Source organism: Pleurodeles waltl, chromosome 2_1, assembly GCF_031143425.1.
Source record: "Pleurodeles waltl isolate 20211129_DDA chromosome 2_1, aPleWal1.hap1.20221129, whole genome shotgun sequence".
NCBI classification, from domain to species: domain Eukaryota; kingdom Metazoa; phylum Chordata; class Amphibia; order Caudata; family Salamandridae; genus Pleurodeles; species Pleurodeles waltl.
The window spans coordinates 685,010,002-685,037,197 of record NC_090438.1 but is presented as its reverse complement, the minus strand read 5'-3'; the positions used below and the strand labels follow the sequence as shown (position 1 = coordinate 685,037,197).

General features: G+C 46.9%; 1 protein-coding gene across 5 annotated transcripts in view; it reads right to left on the bottom strand.

The window, feature by feature from the left end:
* The window catches only part of COBL (cordon-bleu WH2 repeat protein), an 890,550-nt gene that overhangs the window by 700,720 nt on the left and 162,634 nt on the right, over positions 1-27,196 (bottom strand). The gene's annotated exons all lie outside the window — the stretch shown is intronic.

Sequence of the window (27,196 nt, the reverse complement as noted above, 5' to 3'; positions counted from 1 at the left end):
CCCGAAGAAGAACCCCCTTTATAAGGCAAGGCATGCTTCCGCTCCTTAAATGCCTTGGAAAGCATGGATGGCAATTGCTCTCCAAACAAGCTACGACCTTTAAACGGCAGTCTCAACAAGGCCGCCTTTTCCCCAGGGTCAGCCTTCCAGGAACGTAACCAGAGGGACCTACGAGCCCCAATCAAAGCCCCCGAGGCCAGAGCCGAAGTACGGACCACATCCGAAGACACATCAGCCAACAATCTGGCCTGCTGCTCCATACCAGCCAGGAGCTCTGAACATTCTGCCCCTTCTTGCACAGCCACCGCCAGCTTATCAAAGTCTTGTACCAACGACTGTGACGCATAAGCAGAATAAATCCCTGCCCTCAGCGCCAGATTCTCAGCAGCAAATGCCCTCTTAAGACCTGAATCCACTTTACGGTCCGTGGCATCCGTAGGCACACAATCCTCCGGATTGACTGCCGTTTTGCCAATCAGAGTAGTCCCTGAAAAGGCATGGCAAACTTAGAAGGTGTCTGATATTGAGGAAATAAGTGAGAATCCGAGTTTGCAGGTTGAAACACTGGGAAACCCAAATTGTCCCGAACATGTGCCATCACTTCCCACATTTCTTCTCTGGAAACATATTTCCCCCCAGATGACGTAGATGGGGCCTCATCCTCACTGTCCGAAGAGGACTTCCTTGCCGCTACCGATGAATGCGCAAGCTTAGACTGACCAGTCCTGGCCACGCCTGACTGAAGCGCCCTGGTAACAGCCACCTCAATCATATCCTGCACTTCCTCTCTGGACATGAGGGGAGTACCCCTGCCTGGTAACTGTGAGCTCTCAGGAGTAGCAACGCCAGCCGCACCTCCCTCCTCCGAGGAGGAAGAAGAGACAATCCTACGTCTTTTTGCTGGAACTTTAGGCATGGTTAACATCCAAATAACACTGACTCTCACCTAAAATCCTACCCCATATATATGAACCTGGTCCTCCCCCAACAGGGATCCACCAATCCCTAAAAAGGTCAAACCTTTGTCAAAAACCATTAAAACCACGGGCAGAACGCCCGTCCTACCTGTAGAGCCATCACAAATCGAATTCCCTCAGTTCCCCGCAGCTCCGCGGCGCGGAAACCCAGAAACCGACGCCCCAGCCACAGAGGGCCGGCTGACCCCGTCAGCCGGCCCCCAGTACACGCCTCCCGAGCAGCCCTGCTGCCCGTCAAAGACGCGACCAGCCGCAGCACTCCTCGCGGAGCTCCGCGTCCCGAGGAGTGCCTCCATCGACGACCTCCAGGCCCCGCCGTGCAGGTAAAAAGGGAAAAGAAAAACGTCTAGCGTGGGCTAGACAAAAGAACAGGAGGGGATAAGGGTGGGGGGGGTTTTAAAAGGGGAAGGGAGGGTCTAGGGGGGAGGCGGGAGGCCTCATTGGTTAAAAGGAAGGCGAGGGAGGGACGGGAGGTAATGCTTAACCAAAAAGAAAATAAATGGTCGCCTGGAAGTGAGCAGTGGAAGAATACAAATCAGCCAATCAAAAGGATGGTAAAGAGGCTATGATCAAGGTGACAGATAAACATGAAAAGAGAAAGGCAAGCTAACGCAAGCAGGTGAATAAGAATCAATAAAGCCAAGTAAAGGATTTCAAATGTGTCGATGGTAAGCCCAATGTAAATTCTTGTTAAACCCACAATAGATATTTCTCAACCAGACAGCTTATGCTGGCAGGTGAGACCTAAGAAGAAGAAACGTTATGTATGTGCAAGCGTGCACCGTACTACACTTTCCAGCCAAAGATCACTACAGGATTTACAATTGGAAAGCCTGTTTTTGTACAGACCGGCTTTTTCTGCTGCAGAAGCCCGAACAGTGCCCGCAGTAAACCTCACACACCACACAGTGCCAGGAAAACTGAACGAGAAGGGAAAAAGCTGCGCTTGGCATAATGCACTGGAACAAATGTTACCATGAAAGGCAGATGCACTGAAAGAGCTTGAAACAGTAATATCTGCTGGATGCAGTGTGTTTTTGAAATTTTAATTCTACTGGAAAAAGTGAGTTTGTTCGAGTGTGCAAGGCTGGGCTCAGCCAAGCTGCAATTCCTCTAACAGAGAATCCACCATTGTGCCTCTGGGCCTCCGGGTAGGTTCTTCAGATTGAGTGAAAGGAGCAGAATCTCCACCTGCCAAGTGTACTCTGGAGCTGGTGGTGCACGTCTTCCGCCTTTGGCACAGTTTCTGAGGTTTCCGGGTCTGGCACATGCTCCCTGCCTGCTGAGGCATAAACAACACAGGTACTGATTTCAGTCCCTCTCTTTCAACCCAACCACTAGGTAAATGTGCATTTATAGGTGCTCTTTTGTTTTGTTCATGGTGTGGGCACCGGTCTGCGGGAGGAGCGTAATTGAGAAACACAACTAAATGAGGATGCATCTACTTTGGATAAAAATATAGAAAATTGCACATTACCAGACAAACTAAAGAAAAACTATCTGACAAAAGTTTGCTCCGTTTTTATGAATGCTGTACACAACAATTAAGCATTAAGTAGGTAAAAAAATATTATCACAATGGGCGTGATTTATTCATGTATCCCTTCGAAATTATATGAAATATTTTCTTTCCAGGAAACCACTGACATTATAAAAGTGCATTCCTCATTGATCCTCGGGATTACACGGTATCTAGTATACGGTAAAGGTGTGGTAGCAAGTCTTCTGCGCATGCACAGACGAGGTGTGATTTGCTTCTCCTCGTCCTGCCTTCTGAAGAAGAGACCTGGGGAGCAGCCAGGCAATTCACAAGTGTATGGGGCCCTACCTAGTGGTAGGGATGAGAGAACCTGGTGCCACTATTGTCATGGACGGGTGTGCCAGTTATCTTTGTCAATTTGCGGCGGCAGGGGTTTGGGTTCCCAAAGTCACTTTCTATTGTGGAGATATCTGAGTGCTCTAGGCTAGTCTGCTGCCATGGCAAAGGTTGATTTCCGTCCTCTGAGCTTTTCAGTTGGGTGGGAGGCATATGAGGTGCAGGTTGTCATCTATCCTGAGGTTCACCACTGGTCTCCCGGTGCCTTTGTTTCACTTATACAGAACTATGCTGTGTGGCTCATTGCTCCCAACTTCCTCCAACCATTCTTCACCCTTCAAAGCCTTACACACTAGTGTCGGCACATCAGCCTAATGTAACGTAGATGATTATCATGCCTGACGAAGCTGGACTGGATCCCTGCACTCCAGCGTGAGATGTGTGGTCTCCTTGTAGAATGATAACTATCGTGGACGGAAGCCATTAAGGGCCATATGTACAAACACATTTTCCCATAGACACAGAATGGGTAAAACCCTTTGATACATCTGGCCCTAAGTCACATGCTGCATTCATGAACAGTCACCTCCAACAGCCAATTGACATTCATGACCCCAACCCATACTACCAGCGCTATCAGTCTCCCCTGATAATTGAGTCTGAACTACTGCAAACACTGATGGCATATATTATTAATTTACTTCTTAGGCCTCCTAAATATTAACCTCATATGTGATTCTGTTGCGCCACATATTATTTTAAAGGAAAGTTATAATTTCCTCTACCCATAAATTAAAACACAGCTAACGTGAAATAACTGTAAAAAATAAAAACAAAAAACTTTGAAATTGGCCTGTTAAGGTTAACTGCACAAATCATAACTTGCACCCCTGACATGCAAAACATAACTTGCCACACTAAATGCCCCCTCACGTCCTCACACGGAGTTGATAGACAACAATTCAATTGACACTGATGACATCACTAGTGACCATATGATATCACCTTACATTGAAATTATGGAAGTCCACACAATGGATGTGGTATCCTTTCTTTCATTGGAGATGTTTTGTCATCTATTAGTAATGGGTTGTTATTTTTTCTATTCTTGTTTTACCTTTTTATGAAGAAAAAAAATCAAGTGTCAACCATGGATCCTATTCGATCTTGACTGGATTAGCAACAATGACCTTCATAGGTGTGCCTGTTATCTCAGCATTGTACTCTGCAGTGTGTTCCCCCTGCTGTCGAAACTTAGCGCAATTTCAATACAGGCAGGAGAAAATTAGGTCAAATCCAGCAAGTTTGTCAAGACAGCCTACTAAAAGCACAACTTTACCTTTATCGGCAATACGCCACTAACAATACACCTTCTGTCTGAGCACATAATAAACAGTTTGTTCAAAAACGTGAGTAACTTTCAATAAGAAACCAGGTGCGCCTTAATTCATCAGTGGACCCATTACAAGATCCCTGTTATGCCCGCATGCAAATATTACGGCCATAGTTAATGATACTGGACGGTATCTCTCTCTGAGATAACAAGGATTACAAATGATTTTATCCGAAATAGGAAATAAAATGTACACCCAACAATATCAGCTGTTTTTCCATATTTTGTCCCCGTTTCAGGGGAAATAACATGCCCAAGGTCTGCAAAAATTGACCACCTGTTTGGAGCAGGTGGTAAATGTTGCACAGACTATGGGGCACATTACAACCCCGCAGTAAAAAACGCCTGCCGCTGCAGCGACGGCCGCCAAAAGACCGTCGCATCGGCTACCAGACATCCACCCTATTATGACCACAGCTGGATTTCTGCCAGAAGGTTGGTGGAAATCCGGCTGTGGTCATGCCGGCGGATGGCGGTAAGATGGCACTGCTGCCAGCAGCAGCGCCACACCAGTAGACCACCACAGACCATATCATGACTCATGATACGGCCTGGTGGTGTTCTGCTGCGGACGCTGCTGCTGGCAGAAGCGCCCCGTCCCGTGTCCTGCCGGAGGACCCCCTGTCATCAGGTAAGTCGGGAGCTCCGACAGGGAAGGGGCATGGGGTGTGTTTGTTTGTAGGTGTATGTCTGTGCGTGCGTTTCTGCGGGTGTGTGATGCATGTTGTATGTGTGTGCATGTATGGATGTGTGAGTGCATGTATGTTGTGTTGTGTGAATGCGTGTGTGTTTGTATGTATGTCAGTGTGTGTGGATGTGTGTGTGAATGGATGTATGTATGCGTGGATGAATGTGGGTATGAGTGTGTGTATGCGTGTTTGTGTGTGCATGAACATGCGTGTATGTAGTTGGAGGGTCTGTGGAGGAAGGGAGGGTGGGGGGGTAAACAAGGGATGGGGGAGGGGGTGGGAAAGACCCCTATCAGTGACAGGGAAGTGATTCCCTGTCACTGATAGTGCCTACCGCCATGGTTTTCGTGGCTGTAAGGTTGCCATGAAAACCATGGCGGTAGGCGGGGTCATAATCCCTCAGGCGGGCAAGTGACGGCCGCCGGGCTGGAGACTGAAGTCTCCAGCCCAGGAGTCGTTACCGCCGTGGTGATCGGTGTGGTACATTGGTGGTTTGGCTCTAGCCAAACCGCCAATGTCTTAATATGGAGAAACGTACCGCCAGCCTATTGGCAGTACTTTCCTCCATATTAACGCCGTCCACCAGGGTCATAATGACCCCCTATTTCTTTTGCCTGTGAGGGTGGAGGGGAAAGGAGGGAAGGCTTAATTTAACCGGGGGTTCTTCTGCTCCCTTCAACTTAAGGATGCTGGCAGTCGGGGTCCAGGTGCAGCCGCTGCCCGCAGCACCGGCAGCTCCATGGGAAAGCTCGATGCCTCCGGGCCCAGATTTATCGAGTTTACAAAGCTGATAATGATACACAAGAGGAAAGATGTAGTTGTCCAAAGCGGCATCCCCCCACAGGATACTGCTCGAGGCAACTTGTAATGGAGTCTCAAGAGTGCTAAATGATCCCCATCTCTCTGTAAACCCTACTCGCACCCCAAGATTACCGTCTGACAACGCCTTTGTCCTGTTTACCTATATATGTGTTGTCTGTGGATACAGTGGACAGGAGAAGGGGTATCCCATTCCCACTGGAGCAGGGATCAGTGATCTGAATTCTTTTTGTGGGTGAGGTAGTGCCAGGGCAAATACGAGGACCATGTGAGGTTGCTCTCATTTTCTCTCGAAAATGATTCTGTATCTCTTCATTTAGTGCACAGAATAGTGTCCGCACACTGGATTTGGTGTGTACTCTTTGACTTGTTATTGAACATTGACATCTTTTTACATGACAGGGGGGATGCAGGTCTTTGAGATTGTGCTGTGGACTTTACTTAAAACAAAAACATTATCTAACTCAAGCACGGGCCTCCTGCTTAGCCTGCCAACCCGAGTAGATGAAGTCATGTCTGTCCATGTAAGTCCATGGTGCAAGGTACTATAAAGTGCATTGACACTGAGTTTTTTTAGTGTAATATGGTTACATCCTTTCCAACCTTTGGTCTTGATGTGCCTTCCTGTCGAGACAGGCTTTGCAAATGTCAGGCTCCCTCTTGCAGTGGGTCTGCTTGTACTGATTTATCATTAGGGTCCGGAGGCCCCCAAGCAGCCCATACTCCCCCCACCAGAAATACACAGACCGACAAACTTAACTCGTTGGAAGTGGTTTTTATTAACAAAAACATTTAAAAAAACATCTTATAACTTTCTATAGCAAACTAGTAATAACAAGTGTAAAAAGATGAATCATTCCATCAATATTTTCGTATTTACATGCCATAAGAGTTTAGTGACCATAAATCAAATCTGACAGGATCCCTTCCTGTCCTGAACCACCATTGGACCACACAGGTGACCCATATCTCACCTGTATCCCTAGGAGGGGCGGTTACCCTAACTACACCTTACCTTGTCCTCATGTTTCGGGTTCTGCCCCCCCTCCAAACACCAATCAGACTCAGGGTGTATCCGGGCAGCCAAGAGCTGGAGCCTCGTGTTCCCCCCAGTGATCTGAGCTCTCTTACCCCCTGATCTGGTGTGTACATCCGCTGGTTGACTCAGAACTTCAGGATCCTATCCCACGTGTCCTCCTGGGGGCCCAACCTTGGGGAGCCCCCCCCATTGTTTCTAGTCACATTTATATCTCAAATTCCGCTACACTTCACAACCTAACAAAAAAAGGAGAGGGTGGGTGGGTCAATCGCAGGCCCCCATGTGGATCCGGCCGCTGCAACAGGTAAAGAAGGGCTAGCCTTCTTGGGGGGGCTCTTAAATAGCCCCCCACCGGATTGCGGTGGCCGGATCTGGCCAGGAGCGAACGTCGAGCCAACGCCTCGCCCCCCACTGTACTTCCGCTCCAATGACTCGCGAGGCACGGGGGCGGAAGTCCGGCCAGTACTGTGCACCTTCCAGTGCAGGGAAGCAAAGGGGGAGTGACCCCTGGGCCTTGGAGGCCCCGACCCTTAACGGGCCGTGCCCCCCACTTTGGTGAGGGCGCTTTACCCTAGGGTCCGGAGGCCCCCAAGCAGCCCATACTCCCCCCACCAGAAATACACAGACCGACAAACTTAACTCGTTGGAAGTGGTTTTTATTATCAAAAACATTTAAAAAAACATCTTATAACTTTCTATAGCAAACTAGTAATAACAAGTGTAAAAAGATTAATCATTCCATCAACATTTTCATATTTACATGCCATGAGAGTTTAGTGACCATAAATCAAATCTGACAGGATCCCTTCCTGTCCTGAACCAACATTGGGCCACACAGGTGACCCATATCTCACCTGTATCCCTAGGAGGTGCGGTTACCCTGACTACACCGTACCTTGTCCTCATGTTTCGGGTTCCGCCCCCCCCTCCAAACACCAATCAGAGTTGGGGTGTATCTGGGCGGCCAAGAGCTGGAGCCCGGTGTTCCCCCCAGTGATCTGAGCTCTTTTACCCCCTGATCTGGTGTGTACATCCACTGGTTGGCTCAGAACTTCAGGATCCTATCCCATGTGTCCTCCTGGGGGCCCAACCTTGGGGACCCCCCCAGTTGTTTCTAGTCACATTTATATCTCAAATTCCGCCACGAGGGCGACCAGGGCCCAAAAGGTCCTTCGCCCTCCCCACCTAAAAACAGACTGCGAGCAAAACCCCACATGTCACGAATAAATTGATCGTTCCCCGCCTCGGAAAGATGCACCTGGTCCCTGTGAAACATGTGGGAGCCCTTTAAGAGTTTGTGGGGGATGTTCCATAGGCGCCCCGGGCCCGGGCAAAGCTTGGCCATCTCGGCGTTAAGCTGGCGAACTGAAACATTGATAGTCCTTGACCTGATCCCCTTGCCCTATTTTTTCCGCTGCACCATGTGCGACCAAGCAATTGCTGCGTTTGGAAATTGCTTCGCCACCTTAGTGATTTCCATGAATACAGTTTCCTTTAGTGCCTTGCGGCCTAATCGCACCAAGTCGTGGCCGCCTAAGTGAATAATGATAAGGTCCAGGGACTGCAGCCCCCCATATCCTTTCGCCATATTGACAAAATGCTGAAGTTGCGTGAAGCCTACACCACCAATTCCACACCAGCGGAACGCCACACCTTGCACCATCGCCGGATTCGACCCACGGAGCTGGGGTACGTCACCCGTCAAACAAAGGAATGCCCCAGGACCCAAACTATACGTTGAGACATTTGACTGAAAAGAAAAGAAAAAAGCGTGAGAGGTCATATATTGGCATCAGTGCCACCGTTATACCAGATTGGGCCTGATGTACCGATTGTAACATTCTGACGACCACCGCCTGATGCTTTTTACTGCGGTGGCCAGCAGCCGCCGCCAGCGTGGCTGCCCCTATCCTAAATGAATGGGAGGAGTATCCTTTTTGATCCATCCCAATTGCCTTTAGGGCCAACTTGAAGACCTCAGAGAACTGGTAGCGCGATAGGCAGTCCCCGTTAGGGTGTATGAACAAGGCAGGAGAGCTCGCTGTAGGGCGGACCGTGATGTAACTATTCATTTGCGACACCGGGCATAAAGGGGAACTGGGCGCTGCCCAGAGTGTGATACGCGCTCCTTTTTTAATCTGGTCTGTCTCTGATTTGCGCAACACTATAGGAAGGGACCCTGTGCTGACTGTCATGTCGCCCCACTGTAACCCCCCAGTGTGGTCACCCCTGGAGGAGCCCACCAATTCACTGATGCGGAAAGCCCCTTAAAAAGCCACCGTGAATGCTGTGGCAAATAAAGCTGACTCAGCCGGTGAAGAACAGATGACGGGGAGTTCACTCAAGAGGCTCTCAAGCAGGGGAGCGGTGACGGGGCGCCTGGCATCTGAATTAATGCGGGCCACCCTTGCCCAGCCCTCAAGCGCCCGCTTTATAATAAAGGTATTCAAGGGTCCCTCCAGTTTTCTGATCCTTGCAAAGAAACGTATCGCCGCCAGGTAAGCTTTTGCTCAAGACAAAGGAGGCCCCCGGATTTTTAAATGCTGTAGGAAAGCGCAAACCGCGAACTCGGTAAAAATTTCTGAACTATACTGCATCTGCAAGAACAGTCTGTAATGGTAAAAATCATTCTCATAGGCCCTCTTAGTGCGTGGTGCCAGAGATGTTGCTACTAAGTCTGGGAGGGCGGGGCACCAATGCTCCACAGAAATTCAGGGAACTCCGTCATCTTCTTCATCGCCTGGGGGTGATACCTCAGAAAATCCTGCATTAATGAGCGAGACAGAGCGTCAGCTGCGTTGTTATGAACCCCCGGCACGTGTTAGTTCTGAAAGTAATGTTGTTGCTTTACAGACAATTCAAAATCAGGTATTTTAACAGGCGAAGGACCAGGGGCAAGAAGCCCCTTGGCGGTTAATAACCTCCACTACTGCCATGTTGTCAGACCAAAAGATTACAACCCTGTTCTTCAATTCTTCTGCCCAGATATTTACAGCTACAACAATAGGGAATAGTTCCAAAAAGGCTATGTTCTTGGTCCAACCCCTGCTACCCCAATCTTCTGGCCAATCCGCCCTACACCACAAGGGGCCCAGTATAGCGCCAAAACCTACGCTACCTGCGGAATCTGTGTACAGGCCCAGCGTGGGGCTGGAAATCGCTTTGTCTGGCCAAATGACTGCTCCATTAAACTTCTGCAGAAAAAGATCCCACAACCTTAAATCCTCCCTAACCTCCACAGACAACCGGGTGTGGTGGTGTTTCTCCGTCAGCCCGTTCATTGAACGAGCTATGGATCTAGAGAAGGGGCGGGCCATAGGAATGATCCTTAGTGCAAAATTCAGCTGACCAACTAATACCTGAAACTGGTGAAGGGTCACTTTCTTCTGAGACAACATTTTTTGTATGGACCCTTTGAAAGCCATCAACTTATCCTGAGGCAAGCGACACTCGCCAGCCACAGAATCGATTTCAATCCCTAGGAAAGTGATGCAAGTCGAAGGGCCGACCGTTTTTTCTGGCGCCAAAGGGACCCCGAATTCCTCAAACATAGCGATCAACGCCCGAAGAGCCCACCCGCATTTGTCAGAACTAGGAGGACCCAGGATTAGGATATCATCCAAGTAATGAATGACCTCGAGGTGACCAGTACGAAGAGAAAAAACCCATTGAAGAATTGTTGTTCAAAATAACTGCAAGATATACTACAACCCATGGGCATGCATTGATCATAGTAGTATTCCCCCCGGAATTGAAAACCCAACAGGTGATATTAGTCGGGGTGAACAGGAAGCAGTCGGAATGCTAACTCAATGTCGTTTTTTGCTAACCACGCCCCATGGCCTAATGCCCTGACTTTTTCTACTACGTTGTCCACTGAAGCATAGTGGACCGAGCAAAGTTGAGGATCAATGGCATCGTTCACCGATGACCCCTTAGGGGCCGACAAGTTGTGAATAAGCCTGAACTGCCCTGGTTCCTTCTTAGGAACCACTCCCAAAGGGGAACACACAAAGCCTGCTAAAGGCGGACTTTTGAAGGGGCCTACAAGTCTGCCCAGGGCCCGTTCTTTAGCCAGCTTCCTGGCTACCACGAAAGAGTTCAGAGATGCGGAGATTAAATTCTTACAGTGATTCACTGGTGTGACATTAGAAGCAGGTATCCTGAACCAAAGGAAAAGCCGTTAAGAAGTACCAATGCGGACGCCAAGGCGGGTAGGCCTGCAACCACAGGCGCAACACATCCAGTCTAATAGGGGAAGGCAGGGGTCGATCAATTTGAAGGTTTACTAGGATCCCTGCCCCTCTCTTTTGACTTCTTAATACATTTAAATTCTGGGTGGGAGGGATGCCCGCAAAACAAACAGTTATGCCTGAACTTACAAGAGCCAGTGGGACGTGAACACACCTTCCTGTTGAACACCCAGCATGACCCCTTCTTATCACCTGGCACTTGTGTCTGAAAGGCTGCCTCCCAGAGACTTTGTTATAGATGCATTCCAGCCACACGTTAACCTCCGTTTGATCCCAGCCAATGGATGGATCCTCTACCTTAGCCCAACTAAAATCTCTGTCATATTCCAACTAAGCAGACCCCCCATAGGTGTGTTGGGCCTTCAGTATCTTATTTGCGTAATAAATCAAAGAGGTGCCCAATTCTGTTTTTTTCTCCAACTTAATTGACATGAATACGTTAAAGCCAAATAACCAATTTGTAATGCTCTCTTCTATTTTGGGCTTCCTCTCAGCATAAGAGGATGACTTAGGTTATTTTTCTTTCGTCTCAACTTCCCTCCTTTTTGCCCTTATTAATGAAAAGATGTCCACAAATTCCCCCTTCCATATCTTTTCTTTAACCTCTGTACTAACGTGAGCTGCCAGCTTACCTGGTCTGGATAGTAATGCATCTGTCGTCCCTTCCTTTGTATGGTTATCCTGACCATGAGCCTTGCTGGAACGAGGCAAGGCGTTTTGCACTATGGGGGATGATGCGAGGATGGCGCTTGGTGTCTGGGTGACACTCGGGCTATTAGCTGAAGCTTGCAGAGAATTTGAGGTATGCGGCACCGCCAATGCCTCCACCTGAAGCTTTAAATCATGTAGTGAATTCTGCAAGGAGTCGCTTGACCCCCATGGTGTTGTAGGCAGCGGTGTGTTGGAAGTTGGGGGATTAATACTGGCAAACAGCCTGGATACCTCCAGTAACGCCAGCCTGGAAGGATCCTGCGTTTGCGCCTGCTGTTCGGGAACCCGCGCAGCGGGTGGCACATATGGTGCAGGCGGAACTACCCCTGGTAAAGGAGTGGGTGGTGCCCCTGACGGTGATGTAGGGGCAGGAGGTTCCGGTCGGGCCATCTGTGCTGGCTGGCTAACCGCCGTGGAGGGCGCCTGATTAAGGGAGGCCGGGCCGGGTGTTTTTCCCTTCCTACTGCGCTTAACCGGTGGAAAAGCAGCGCTGGGCACAACATGGGACCGCTTTGGGCGGGGGCACCTATCCCTACTAACATCTTTTTCAGGGGACCCATTGACCTCTATTGCGTCATCGCTCCCCAATTTCTCTAAAACCAATCTTAACAGCTGGGACAATTCGGGGTCCCTCCCTTTGCCCTTTGGGGTGCTAGCCTTTTTTGGTGGCATGATGACTGAAAAACAAGCAACTACCATGAGGCTGAAATTGAGGAAGGAATTTTTTCTTATTTTTTTTTTATATATAGTGTTAACGATGACCCTGTAAACAAGATGAATACAAACACAGTTAACCACTGTAACAAGAAGTTAACACTTTTATAAGTACTCAACTCAGCCCAGGCCAGTCAGTGAGAAAGCCAATTATCATATCAACAATTTAATTTAAAGCATCATGCACAACACAGGCCGGTGTGATAACGCGACTAACATGTAGCAAAATACATTTCACAGGCTCTAAAAAACTGGAAAGACAATAATAACGACCCCATCTGTGCTGACGTTCCTTATTTTTAAAGAAAAAAACCAGCGCGGCACACAAACATAAAATCAACTGCCCGTGCACGCGTTCCGCAAAATATACAATAATTGTGTTGAACAATGCAAAAGTACTTTTTGGGGGAGTTGGCTGGATTCGCACCCCTATACGGGGCTAGTCCACTGCACCAATGGCACAAATTAATTAACTGCCAACTCAAAAGTTAGCACTCTTTGCCGAACAAATTATTTAAGCATTAAGGAGGATGAGAACCGCTGCAACAAATCATCCAGTTGCCTCAAAATTACCTGCCCCGCCCCCCCGGAGAACCAAGCAGTGCGTACCTATCCTGCATGCTGCTGCGAATATGCATACGCCCGTGACCGGACGCTAAGGGACGGAGGGCACTACCACCCCGACCCAAGCAGGCAATGATTCGCCAAGTAGCGCGTGCCTGACAATGCCTGCCCAGCGCGCAGCATGAAACAGTCTGGAGCGCAGATGTAAGCGCCCATGTCAATTGCACACAGCGCGCGCTTGAACAACAACGGCCAAAGCGCCCTCGCAAAGCCAAAAACTAACACAGCGCACGGCCTAGATGCCTGATGTTGAGGCGGGAGGGATTTGGGGTTCGCCAGCTGCCGGATATCGGCAAATACTCACAATTTCCCCACGCGCAGATAGTCGCCCACAGAAACGGCGCGGCAAACGGATCCCAACTCCTCCAATTCAGTCAACGAAGTCCCAGTCAGCCGGCATTAAAGTCAATCGCAGGCCCCCACGTGGATCCGGCTGCCACAACAGGTAAAGAAGGGCTAGCCTTCTTGGGGGGGCTCTTAAATAGCCCCCCACTGGATTGTGGCGGCCAGATCCGGCCAGGAGCCAACGTCGAGCCAACGCCTCGCCCCCCACTGTACTTCCACCTCAACGCCTCGCGAGGCGCTGGGGGCGGAAGACCGGCCAGTACTGTGCACCTTCCGGTGCAGGGAAGCAAAGGGGGAGTGACCTCTGGGCCTCGGAGGCCCCGACCCCTAACGGGCCGCGCCCCCCCACTTTGGTGAGGGCGCTTTACCCTTGTTTTCTCTTTTGACCCAAGAAGGCTTAGTTAGAAACCTGAGTGGAATTACCTGAGTAAATTCCTTTTGTGTTCATATTATTTTGAGGCATGCCTAGCATGACGCATTAGTAGAACTTCTAATTATGCGATTCTCATTTCAGCTTAGTTGGGGCAGGGTCCTCTTTACTGAAATATATTCCCTCATAACCATATCGCACTGAAGTACATATATTCCTATACTTGCACCTGGTATGGATCTGTTCACCTCAATCCTCTTAAGTCTCTTCTAAGGCCCTGCAGGGATGTGGGGGGTCTTTGCCATTAACACTCCAAATCATTTACAAATCCACATAGTAGTCATCTCTCACTAAGCATACAGTTCTCTCAGGATAACAGAGGGAAATTCTTTGGTGGTGAACTGAAATGCAGGTCACCCCTCCTCGGTGAGATACCCTCAATTCCTATGCGAGGCACTTGCAGGACTTTTTTGCACCCCTACCTCATGTCCTTCTGGTACTAGCGCACCATGCACTGTCCTTCGGGTGCACCCAAACACTGTCCACCCATCAATCCCTATTCCTGCCTGCAGCCGGTCAACAGTCACCATTAGTAAGGGCTGCTGATGGAGTGCCAGCTATTAGGATCCTGGAAGTATCCTCTAAAGTCCGTGCCTCTGGGGTGCCACTCTCACCAATGGAAATTCACTACTGCACAAGGTGGTTACCCTGGCTCAGGCTTAACTCCAGATGCCAGAAAACCCTCCCTGGATGATCCCAAGAGGGGGTTGTGGGTGGTGCCTTAGTATTAAACTCTACCCTGGATCCTGGTTTGTTGAGTGAAGGCCTCTTATGGGACACCTGCCAGGACAGACTGTCACCTTCCTTCTTCCAGACCCACTCCTCTTTGCTTCTTGATAAGAGATGAAACCAGACGGACAATTCCACTTGAGATGTCACTGGAGGTGCCCAGTGAGGTTAGGTCGCACCACCTGCACATACACACACACGTCACCACACAGCAATCACCCTGGCAGCCAAGCACAAGGGAAAAACTAATCTCAGGGCCGCAGACCTACTGTAACCCCCGCAAAAGAACTACTAACACCCATCAGCCTCGGCACACTGGATGAACGCGAGGACATTTATCGTCCACACCTTTCAATGTGACTAGAACACAAACCCGGCCTTCCTAATTCTGGAACTAGAGTACAGGAAAAAGGGGCTGCGCTGGTAAAACTAGACACAAAGAGATTATACATCAAGACTACAAGTAAATAATACAACAAGAATACATAGGTCCCATCTCACGTCCTTCTCTGGGTTTAAATTCCTGCCCCGTCCCTCTTTTCCCATCCCTCGCGTGCTTGTGGGGAATTCAAGCCTTGTTCCTCAGAGTATCATGCTTTTCAATAAGTAATATTTTAAAAAATGATAGTACCGGCAAAACGTCTCCGCTGATCTTCATTAGATGAAAAAGTTTTCTAATGCGCATTCAATGCAGACAGCACGAAAATCTGACTTCTGTTATTTGGAAAGTGGCGAGGGAGATTACCGAACCCATCCCCGTGGGAGCCTGTCTGAGGGACTAGACTCCTCGCTGGAATTCAAGCAGCACGAGGGCATTTCTGAGGCTGGAAATATTTCGGCTGGGAGTGCCAATCGAGCGGCACGGCCTGGAGCACATCATTGAAATTATTCTCATCTTTAACCTCTTCAGCCACTTACTGAAAACGGCACGACAGCACCCACGCCTCTCAATATTAGCACACTAGCTGCACTAATAGAATATTTCAAGTATTTACAATGCTTCTTGAAGTACTGCAGAAAGCTGGCGTTGTTATATAATTCTGTAACTCTAGGACAGCGGCTTCATAGCAAAGTGCTGTCAGGTTACTCTCAGTGATCATATCTTTGCACACTTTGTTTACACAACAAAGCTTCTCAGCTAGCTGACACCCGAGAGCTGAGTAGCAAAGTAGGTTTCATCCAGTGCATTGCCAGTTGCCATGCTGTTATATTATACACTCATCATATATCATCTTTAGTTTGCTCCGGTTGAGGCTATCCCATCACGAAAATGTAGAAACATCTGTTAGGGCATATAGTTGCCATTACTACAAAAAACTGAAAAAGAAAACAAATGAGACCTCACTGTACAGGTTCTGGTGCAGTGGCAGGTTTTAGCCAATCAAGTTGTAGGCCCTGAGCAAACAGTAAAAATAATTATATTTCGATTTCTGGTCTTTCTTGCATCACCAAAGATTTTTGGCCTAAGGACTGAAGTGGCAGGTCTGCTTACAATGTGCTGAGCTAACATCTCACAACACCTTCTTTTAAGTGGAACTTATTTTGCAAGCTACTGCTTAATACAGTAACAGCAGCCTTAATGGCTTAGATGTCCAGCAGATTAATAGATAGTGACCTTCCAGACATCAGTTAGAATATTAATTGGTCCCAGAGCCGGCTTTAGCGCTGGTGGCGCCCGGTGCAGCAATCTTTTTTGGCAACCTCCACCCCATGGTCACCTCCTCGGATTCCCTCAACACCAGCGGGCAAAGGAACCTCTCATTTCTCCATAGCCACTGAACAAAACGCGGTCCCTCCATCTCTGGCAAAAACATTAATCACACTTGTTATCTTGACATTTTAATTGCTTCCTGAAGGCTGGAGGCACAAGGAACTTTTCAGCAGGTGCTTTTAAATCGCACGTTTTGTAAGTAATTGCTAAACACTGCGCCCCCTGAGCTCAGCGCCCCCACATCCAGGTCAGCACCCGGTGCGGGCCCACTTGTCGCATCGCCCTAAAGCCCGCCATGATTTGCTCCTATCCACAACTGACGTTACATGTTTTTATACTCTATTGAGCTAGTTGTACCTGCATCCCAGCCTGAGACTCGCAAGCTCTAATCAGTTATCGACAACAAGAACAGGCTGAGATACCTGAATGACTCCCAATTTTTTTAAAAAAAATCTTCAGGTGCCACTATTCTAAACAACAATGCAACGGGTCTCCCATTTCTCCGAGTTAGAGCTATTAGCAGTTGTAAACTCCCAACCGGACTTTTCTTGCCTCATTAAATGGAAAACAAAACGAGCGCGATCACGCTGCTAAACAAGCGAGATCGCGCTGTGAAAAAAGAGAAAAAGTAGTCCACAAACCGGATGGAAAACAGCGAGCCTTGTATGTTTTCAGTACTTGGTCGCTGCGCTCGAATAGGGCTAACCACCGGAAAAGGCATGACTAATGAAAGCAAGCAGATTTTAAAAGGCAAGCCCACAAACCAATGAAAGACACTGACATGACATGGACAGGGCTCCAAGCCCTCTTCTAACTACTACAGCGTCTCGCAAGCGAAACACATGTGCAAGTGCATGCTACGCAGGCTCGACCCTAAAAAACTGACTTAGAAGAAGAGGTCAGTTGCACTCTCATATCACAGCACACAAAAGCTTCACAGTTGTGAGTCTTTAATGTAACCTCAGTGCATTCTGGTACAAGTAGTCTTGTACAGGTAGTCTCAGCAGGTGAGGTGAGCAGATTCAGAGTTCATTAGTGCATGTCGATCCATGTTCAGGAGCTGCATCTTGATATTCTTACATACATGTGTGTGTGTATATACAGGGAGTGCAGAATTATTAGGCAAGTTGTATTTTTGAGGATTAATTTTATTATTGAACAACAACCATGTTCTCAATGAACCCAAAAAACTCATTAATATCAAAGCTGAATATTTTTGGAAGTAGTTTTTAGTTTGTTTTTAGTTTTAGCTATGTTAGGGGGATATCTGTGTGTGCAGGTGACTATTACTGGCATAATTATTAGGCAACTTAACAAAAAAAAATATATACCCATTTCAATTATTTATTATTACCAGTGAAACCAATATAGCATCTCAACATTCACAAATATACATTTCTGACATTCAAAAACAAAACAAAAACAAATCAGTGACCAATATAGCCACCTTTCTTTGCAAGGACACTCAAAAGCCTGCCATCCATGGATTCTGTCAGTGTTTTGATCTGTTCACCATCAACATTGCGTGCAGCAGCAACCACAGCCTCCCAGACACTGTTCAGAGAGGTGTACTGTTTTCCCTCCTTGTAAATCTCACATTTGATGATGGACCACAGGTTCTCAATGGGGTTCAGATCAGGTGAACAAGGAGGCCATGTCATTAGATTTCCTTCTTTTATACCCTTTCTTGCCAGCCACGCTGTGGAGTACTTGGACGCGTGTGATGGAGCATTGTCCTGCATGAAAATCATGTTTTTCTTGAAGGATGCAGACTTCTTCCTGTACCACTGCTTGAAGAAGGTGTCTTCCAGGAACTGGCAGTAGGACTGGGAGTTGAGCTTGACTCCATCCTCAACCCGAAAAGGCCCCACAAGCTCATCTTTGATGATACCAGCCCAAACCAGTACTCCACCTCCACCTTGCTGGCGTCTGAGTCGGACTGGAGCTCTCTGCCCTTTACCAATCCAGCCACGGGCCCATCCATCTGGCCCATCAAGACTCACTCTCATTTCATCAGTCCATAAAACCTTAGAAAAATCAGTCTTGAGATATTTCTTGGCCCAGTCTTGACGTTTCAGCTTGTGTGTCTTGTTCAGTGGTGGTCGTCTTTCAGCCTTTCTTACCTTGGCCATGTCTCTGAGTATTGCACACCTTGTGCTTTTGGGCACTCCAGTGATGTTGCAGCTCTGAAATATGGCCAAACTGGTGGCAAGTGGCATCGTGGCAGCTGCACGCTTGACTTTTCTCAGTTCATGGGCAGTTATTTTGCACCTTGGTTTTTCCACACGCTTCTTGCGACCCTGTTGACTATTTTGAATGAAACGCTTGATTGTTCGATGATCACGCTTCAGAAGCTTTGCAATTTTAAGAGTGCTGCATCCCTCTGCAAGATATCTCACTATTTTTGACTTTTCTGAGCCTGTCAAGTCCTTCTTTTGACCCATTTTGCCAAAGGAAAGGAAGTTGCATAATAATTATGCACACCTGATATAGGGTGTTGATGTCATTAGACCACACCCCTTCTCATTACAGAGATGCACATCACCTAATATGCTTAATTGGTAGTAGGCCTTCGAGCCTATACAGCTTGGAGTAAGACAACATGCATAAAGAGGATGATGTGGTCAAAATACTAATTTGCCTAATAATTCTGCACTCCCTGTACATATGCACATATATGTATATATATATATTTATTTATATATATTACTTAAAAGTTTAAATCTGGCTTTGTATATACATATATATATATGTATTTAGATATAGATATATAGACACATACATACAAAGCCAGATGTAAACATTTTAAACAAACAACTTTGAATTGCAGTGGAAGGTACTTGGACAAATTGATGTATGTGACAGGATGCAGTGTCTGTTTTTTTTCTGTGTCACCTCTTGGCACTTTCAGCAGCTGTTCCTGTGGAGCATAACAGGGTGCAAGGCAAATAGAGCTGGGGTGCTGGCCAGTTCGGGGCCCCGGCTAGAGACGCCATCACGACTATCCAGGCTTCATGCCTCTTCCTCCCAACAACATACTAAAGCTGCAGCTTTATTTCACTCTTACTCTTTTTTCATCCCTGCTTTCTCTTCTTGTCACTATTTTTCTGTCCTGCTTTCCAATTTGCTGACCTTCTACTTTCTATGTCAAAGCCCGATGGTTAAAAAATTCCCCTTACCCAAAAATGAGTGCCGGTGACTCCCCTCTCCCCCAAATTAAGCACCAAAGGCACCACACTCTAGGCTCACCCTTAGACCTGGAACCTTCCCCTGTAATTGTTAGATATTGTAATGTCCTCCCTTGACAAGTTGCTTTGGTGGATGTGTGATGATGATGATAATGATGATGATAATAAAGATGATGATAATGACGATGATGATGAAGATGATAATAATAATAACAATCATCGTCATCATAATAATATATGGCCTCTGCCATCCAGTTTCTTTTGTATTGATTCAACTTTTTGGTTTTCAGTTATTTTTCAGATTTAAATTCTAGTTTTCAATGCAATTGTAGGTATTTTTAGAAATTGTCAAAACTTTCGAAACTTTCTTTTTAATTTGCACCGAACACACACACCAAGTATTTGATCCCATGTGCTTTGTGGTTTTTATCAATTGAGCAACATGTCAATAAAGCACAGAGTACAGCGCATAGCCTCCTTGTTCATCAATGTATCAGGGTTCCTGATCCCGGAGAATCAGAGGGGTGTATTGGTATTCAGGGTGATGTGTTGCACAACGGTTTGCGGTCCCTGCCAATGTGCCGTTGCACGGCACGCATGTCACACCTGCGCTGTGACACAGCAGGAGCTGCTCCAGTTCAGGTCAGAGCCACTATCACACACCGCCCAGGGGCTGGGAGCCAGGATGCGACACACCGCCCAGGGGCTGGGAGCCAGGATGCGACACACCGCCCAGGGGCTGGGAGCCAGGGTGCCACACACCGCCCAGGGGCTGGGAGCCAGGTTGCCACACACCGCCCAGGGGCTGGGAGACAGGATGCCACACAACGCCCAGGGGCTGGGAGCCAGATTGCCACACACCGCCCAGGGGCTGGGAGCCAGGATGCCACACACCGCCCAGGGGCTGGGAGCCAGGTTGCCACACACCGCCCAGGAGTGGGAAAAGGGAATTTCCCTAAATAACCTAAATACAGTGACATCAGTGGATTAATAGTACCAGTCAACATATGATGAATTCAGGGGCTACATCTACAGTGCCTGATCCCACAAATAAAAGTGAACAAGGAGACCTTGCTTGAAATGTGACGAATGGTTCTGCACGAAAATGAGGACTTTTCACGCCTAAGCTTTTAAGACATCTTCAGTTGGGAAGGAAGAGAAAGGTTAGCCTGGATCACAAAAGACAAGACCCCCGCCACCACGGACCTGCACAGAATCACTAGCGCATGACACACTCACGGGTGGACGCCTGGGCTGCGCAGGAGTCTGTGTGAGCAGAAAATACTAAATAATGTTTGGATTCTAAATCTAGTCCTCTGATTATAACGATTAACACCAGTGCTGCTTTGAAGCTGAAAGGGCTGTGTGGTGGAATTCGGAAACAAGATAGGCTCTCAGGGCCCCACTCTCATATTCGCTCCCAGATCCAGAGTTGGCGACAAGAGATCCATTATGGAAAAGAAAGGACCACTGTCTGCAACGCGCAGCGCACACAATCCCTACTCCACCGTATCCGGCTATGCGGTGAGCCAAGAAAGGGGGGCGTCGCACTGCTCACGTGCAGCTGGCTTCCTCTGCTCGGGTGTCATGGAAAACCGGAAGGGGGACCCCAAGTGGCACAGAACGTGACAGTGAAATAAGAGGCTCGCGCTACTTTCCATCACCTATGACTGCCCTCTTTTATCTCTCTACATATAATAAGAGTTTTTTGCATCTCTGAATTCGTAAAGCAGCACAGTGCATCATTGTTTCATTCAGCGTCCTGCGGAATACATTCCAGAAACGTATGCCAATCATAGCAGATAAGCAAAACTCCCATTCTCATCCAATTAACTGTGGACAGCACTGTTGTTTTTAAATATCTAGGTAAAACAAGTATTAGGGTTTGCCCTATAAGGGACTTTTGTTACTTTTCGTGTGCCTAAGGGGCTGTGAGAGTCTTGTAAACCCAATGTAAACATATGCATCCAAAACATGCAACAACCTCCCTCTACGCATTAGGGCTCCTCCTCGTTTCTTGAATTCCGCAAGAAGCTGGAGACCTGGCTCTTCAACTAAATACCCCTGTGCACTCTCTAACACCCCTCCCACAGACCCACCTACAAACCTGCTCCAGGTGTTAACACAGTCTGCACCCCTTGGGGAGGATGAAAGCCCTTACGACAGCACAGAAAATAAAGAAAACAAGCATTTGCAATGCGACAGGTCTCGCATTTGCTCGCGTTAGAGCTATTGGCATTGTAAACTCCTAACCTGACTTTTCTTGCCACATAAACTAATAATGAAAAGTAAAACAGTTTCACATATGTGAGCCCATGGTCGCCATGAGCTTGAAGGAGACACAGAAAATAAAACAGAAGTTCGCTTGCAGTGAAACTTATTGGCAAAAGTGCAATTATCCATGTTACCGGCAAAAGTGCAATTATCCATGTAACCGGCAAAAGTGCGATTATCCATGTAACAGGGTCGATGTCATGCAAAATGCTCGACTACTACCCAGCGAGATCTCGCTGCGCAGAAAATGAAAAGATAAAGTAGTCCAGAAACGAGCTGTAAACACACAGCCTCGTATGTTTTCAGTAGTTTACCGGTGCGCTCGAGGAGGGCTAAACACTGGAAAAGAAAGGCATGACTTACGCATGCCTTTCACAAATGGAATCAATCGATTTTTAAAAGGCAAGTCCACAAGCCAATGAAAGTAACGGGCGTGACATGGGCGTGGTTAGAAGCCCACAGAGAGATTACAACATGGTCCAGAGCGCTTGCGTGTGCTCAACCCTAAAAATAAGAGGTGGGACAGCACTGGCATTACACCAACACAAATTGGCCTGACAGTCTTTCTGACCACCTCCCTTCCCACCTCCCCTGGGGTAGTTTGTTAGTTTGAGCGGCACAAAGTAATCAGTGGTCCGCTAGCCCATATGCACTTACCCTCTAAAACTGTTTGAACTTTTTTTTAAAAAAGAATACAGATATTTCTGTAACTAAATGTTATTTGGATTAGTTGATAATGTAGTGTATTCAGTGTGAACATTTGCACACCAATGCCAGCCATGAAAAAGATTGATTTCCCACAAACTAGGCAGCAAGCAGGTCTCTGGGCAAGGCAGTGAACAAGTAATGGAGGGCAGATGGGGCAAACCTGCTTAGGGACAGCATAGCAAGAGGCAATCTTCCCAAAATAGAAGAACAAAAGTACAGCAAGGGCAAAACTAGAGATATTAAAGACAAATTATCAGTCTTGGAATCACCCTTTCATGTGTAAGAGGAAGGAACTGAAAAGGCAATAAAGGGGTGGCTTCAGGATTTAAAAAACAGAAAAGAAAATCTGTGCTGATCAGTGCTGAAGTGATTTCAAGAACATCTTATTTTATTGCATACAGTTGCAGGTTTGTGGCGTGTTACAGCCAGATATCCTGATATTGGCTGCCACCATTACTCACAACTAATTGGGAAGGCTTCCTCCATAATCCACTTTCCACTGATTCTTGTACTCACTTTCCACTGATTCTTGTACTGTTGTGTTGGCCCCAGTGACAGAGGCATAAGCACGTGCTGTCCCAAAGGGATCTTACGCTGAATATGGCTGCTACTTGAAACCCCAGTGCTATAGGTACGAGACTATAGGCAGTGGCAAGGGGCTTGGAGATGGCGTCATCCTTTGGGGTCTGAAGTTGATGCCTGAACGACCTGCAAGTAGCGTTCATGAATCCAGATAGTAAACGGTTTGAGTAATACACGTTTATAACAGGAACAGGGTTCTACCACTGGCCTGCTGCAGAGTATTGACATTAATCAGGTGCTGGTAACTTCCCACATGGTCCAAGTCCATGCTTCTTTAGTCCAGTGTGGCCTTCTGCGAAAACCACTCACCGTGTAGCTTGCAGCAGATCATTTAATATTACATAGTCACTCAACAACTGTCTGCCTGCTAGGATTGAAAAGGGTCTCTCGTTGGTGCTTAGATCACACGTCTCGAACAGACTAGGTATAGGGAGCACGCGTTTTTCCATGATTTTTCCATGTAACTAGTGCAAAGTTCAACATGAAAATCCTTGGAAACTAGTCAATAACTGCCTTGAATACTGGTCCGCAAGATCTATTCCAGATTTTCAGGATAAACTGTGACTTTAAACTAGAGTTGGGCGAGCCGACAAATTAATAGGGAGATGAGAGCCAGAGTCGAGCCAAGGGTCTTGTTTGGCTATAAGAGCCCAGGCACAAGCCAACCCTGAAAGAAATCAGCAAGTAAATCAAGCAACAAATGTCACGTAAGATATGGTCAAGTCTCTTTAAAATTCTTAAAAGTTTATTCACCACATGCAAGCATTTGACCTTAGTACATCAAATTATCTCACTCATTAAACGTGATAGCTTTGAAATATGAACATAGAAACACTACTGCTCCCCCCATAACAATGCCATTAGGTAACTAAAAGGCAAGTCAGTTCTCATGTGACTTATTACAGATGAAGCAATATTATAGTCTAATAAATCAAAAACAAGAGATGTTAGGATAGTACACCTTGAGCTCACGTATTTCAAGGTGCTCTCATCTGTGACAACGAACAGTAAGGAGGCTCGTTGAAATAAAATATTTGCATAATATCACACTTCTTGTTTAAGTGGAGTTGCCGAGAGCGATCCCATGTTTTCTGGATTCACAATTTGTCCACTGGATGGGTATCTCTTTATTTCCCGTTTTACATCAAAGGTTAGTGCTTTAACCGCAATTCTTGCCGCATGAGGTTAGAGGGTGAGTGGCAGCCAGAAGCCACATGAAAGCTCGCCTCATTTTGAGCTTGAGAGTCTAAGAGTTCTCAAGGTGAGCCTCAGTTAGCCATCCTTTAAATTGCTTGTCCACCTCTACTATACATTGTGTAAATATCTAATAATATACAACGTAAATTATTCACATTTATTTGTACCCTATAAAATGTAGATATTCTGGAAATCACTCATGGATCCACCCCTCATTGACCAATGTTGGGCACAGATCCGACCTTTGCTAGGGTAGAGCCCTTAGAGGAGAGACATTTGGCACCCTGATGCCAATGATTTAAGAAAAAAAGAGGCAATAGGGGACACCTTTTGTGTTCACTGGTCAGTCCATGGCTGAACAGCGAATTGCCTCTCCAGACCACCCCCAGCTCACTTGGGGCAAGAGGGTAAAGGGAGGCAAAGATGTGGCTAACGGAGTACTAAAAACATCACCAAAAGTATGATAGTGAAGGATTAAAGCCACTTCAAACTATCAAACCTGTCATAGAAACGAGCACGCAGGGACATGGGCAAAGGGCATGGCAAAGCTGGAGCAAGGTGAGAGGGTCGCTGCTGTTTGCAAAACCCTAATGCACACAGCTCCGTTTGTCAGTCTGAAGATTGGCACCTTGGACCCAGATCATCCATGCCAAAAGCCTACCCTGGTTGGATACCCTTGGCCTAGACCAATTGTCTGACAGTCAAGAAGAGTCTCCATTTTGAGGAGAAATTAACAAATGTATCTTTATACATCCACAAGTTTTAGAATGATACTTTATTTCGGCAGTATCCAACTTACTACTGGCTAAATGAAAGCTTACTTTTACTTTGTTTACAGATGGATGAGGTCTTAAACAGATTACAGGGTTGTCACAAAGGTCACAGAGGCCAAAGGCTCAGACTGGATTAAGGGCCCACTTTGCCTCCAGTCTCCTGCAGCTAAGCATCTGCCCTTACCACCTGCCCCTGCTACTTTGCTGATAAACTGCTTATTTTCACATTAATCAGTTACTTGCGAGCAGTATTGAGACTGTTTTGTTTTGGTTATCTATGCCTATGGTCGAGCAGGTCAATTGTGACAGCACCCCAGGGCCTTTATTTTGCATCTGGGATCCATCAAATTACAGTACCTTACTGGGGCCTTCAGAAAGGATATAAACCTGGAATACATATAGTAGAAAATAAAGGCTAGAGTTGAAAAGAACACATCTGACTTGTGGCCATTATGACCCTTATTTAAAATTGTGCAGGGCAGTATCTTCGGTACGAGAGCAAGTTTCACGAGAGCAATTATCAAATTTTATCAGGTGCGGAAAAGCACATGGTAAAAACAAATGATCTGTAGAGCGCAATAGTGTGCTTCATGTCTCGCACTTATCACCTACACCGTTCCTAAGTGTGTTAGATCAATTAATTCAATGGAAGCAAAAAAGAAGAATACAGCACCCAGCCTGCATTAGGTGATCACATGAAAGTCCAGGACTGGAAACATTGTCGATGATGACCTGCATGGAGATGGTCATCCTGGTTGGGAACCAGATGTGGAACTGGACGTTGTAATTCCTGTTCTATCCAGTGGTCAAAGTGGGCGGGATCTGAGGGGCACAACATGCCCTTCCTTTCTAAATTTAAGAAAAAACTGTTTCCCTACTTTTTGTGAAAAGACTACTATCTCTGGACTGTTAATTCCAAGAGTTGAAATGCTTCTATTGAAATATAGGGCAGGGAGAATCCTGTGCTGGGAAACGAGGGAGGGGAAGACAGCTACATGAGCCTCCTTGCCACAGCGCCTGCTTGCCTAAAAGGAATATAAATGTGCACAACTGGTTAATTTGCAAATGTAAAGGGTACTCCGAAGCCGATATTGGCTTTAATTGATGAAATCACTTGAAGCTTCCTCGTGACCCCGATTTATTATTTTTGAGTGGCATTGCTGAGCTCTGAAGAGTGTGCTTTTAAATGCTATTGTAACAAATGCACTACGTAGTCTGGGCATTACTAAAATTTATATTTTGGAAGCACTTTTTAATTTGAAACCAAACCTTTTTTGCGCGTTTTGTGTAATACAAGTTTAAAATAATGACATATATTCACAGTGCTTTCTGTCACAGACTAGGCGCACTAAAGTTACACAAGTCACTGTTCTCCACTGCACCAACCGGGATTCAGTTCTGTGGCTCCCCGGCTGGAGCTGCAGACCTCTGCAATGCACTGACAGAAGTTTCATAATGTAGGGAGGGCATTTCCTACTGATTAACTTGAATTACTTATTTTTCATTAAAACTATACCTTACTTTTTATATAACTGTGAAGGTAAAAGACTGTAAAAATGTGCAGAATATTTTTTGCCACTCTTCTCCCCCCCTTACTCACCCTGTCACCGTTGCGCACAGCATCACAGTTCCCATACTTTTTTTTAAAGCACTTCAACCACTGGTTCTATCATGTTATTCCCTATTACAGTGCCGTTTCTCGCAATGGCTGTCAAATGGAATGGAAATACTGACAGGCACCTGTATCGCCCAATACCATACGGCTTGCAATGAGAAGAGTTCAATGGAAGTAGCGTACCGAGGCAGAAGTCCTGTAAGCAATGTGGTACTTCCCTCTGGCCTCAACCCTCACAGCCTCAATATTATCAGCTTGTTCGCCTAACAGAAAAAGCATCATTGTCTCAACTCTGGGCCAGTGCTTAATTTGAAAATAAAAACGTGCTGGTGCCCAAAGCTCTCCTCTTAAACACGAGGCTGATGCATGTAAAGGTGCGAGCACTGAATACTGAGGCAGCGTAATCCTGAAGCCATCTCGTGCCTCTTCAATCAATTTAAAGCCACTCCATGCCCCTTCGGCTTACTCTAGAAGCTTTCTGCTTTCTACCTTTGTGACGGTTTTTAGTTTTTCTCTTCCTCCGTCTTTCCCATGTGTGTCTTTTGCTCAGAGCAAATGCTTGAAGCGGAATACTAAACGCCGGCCCACAAAAATAAGTGCCGGTGCTCA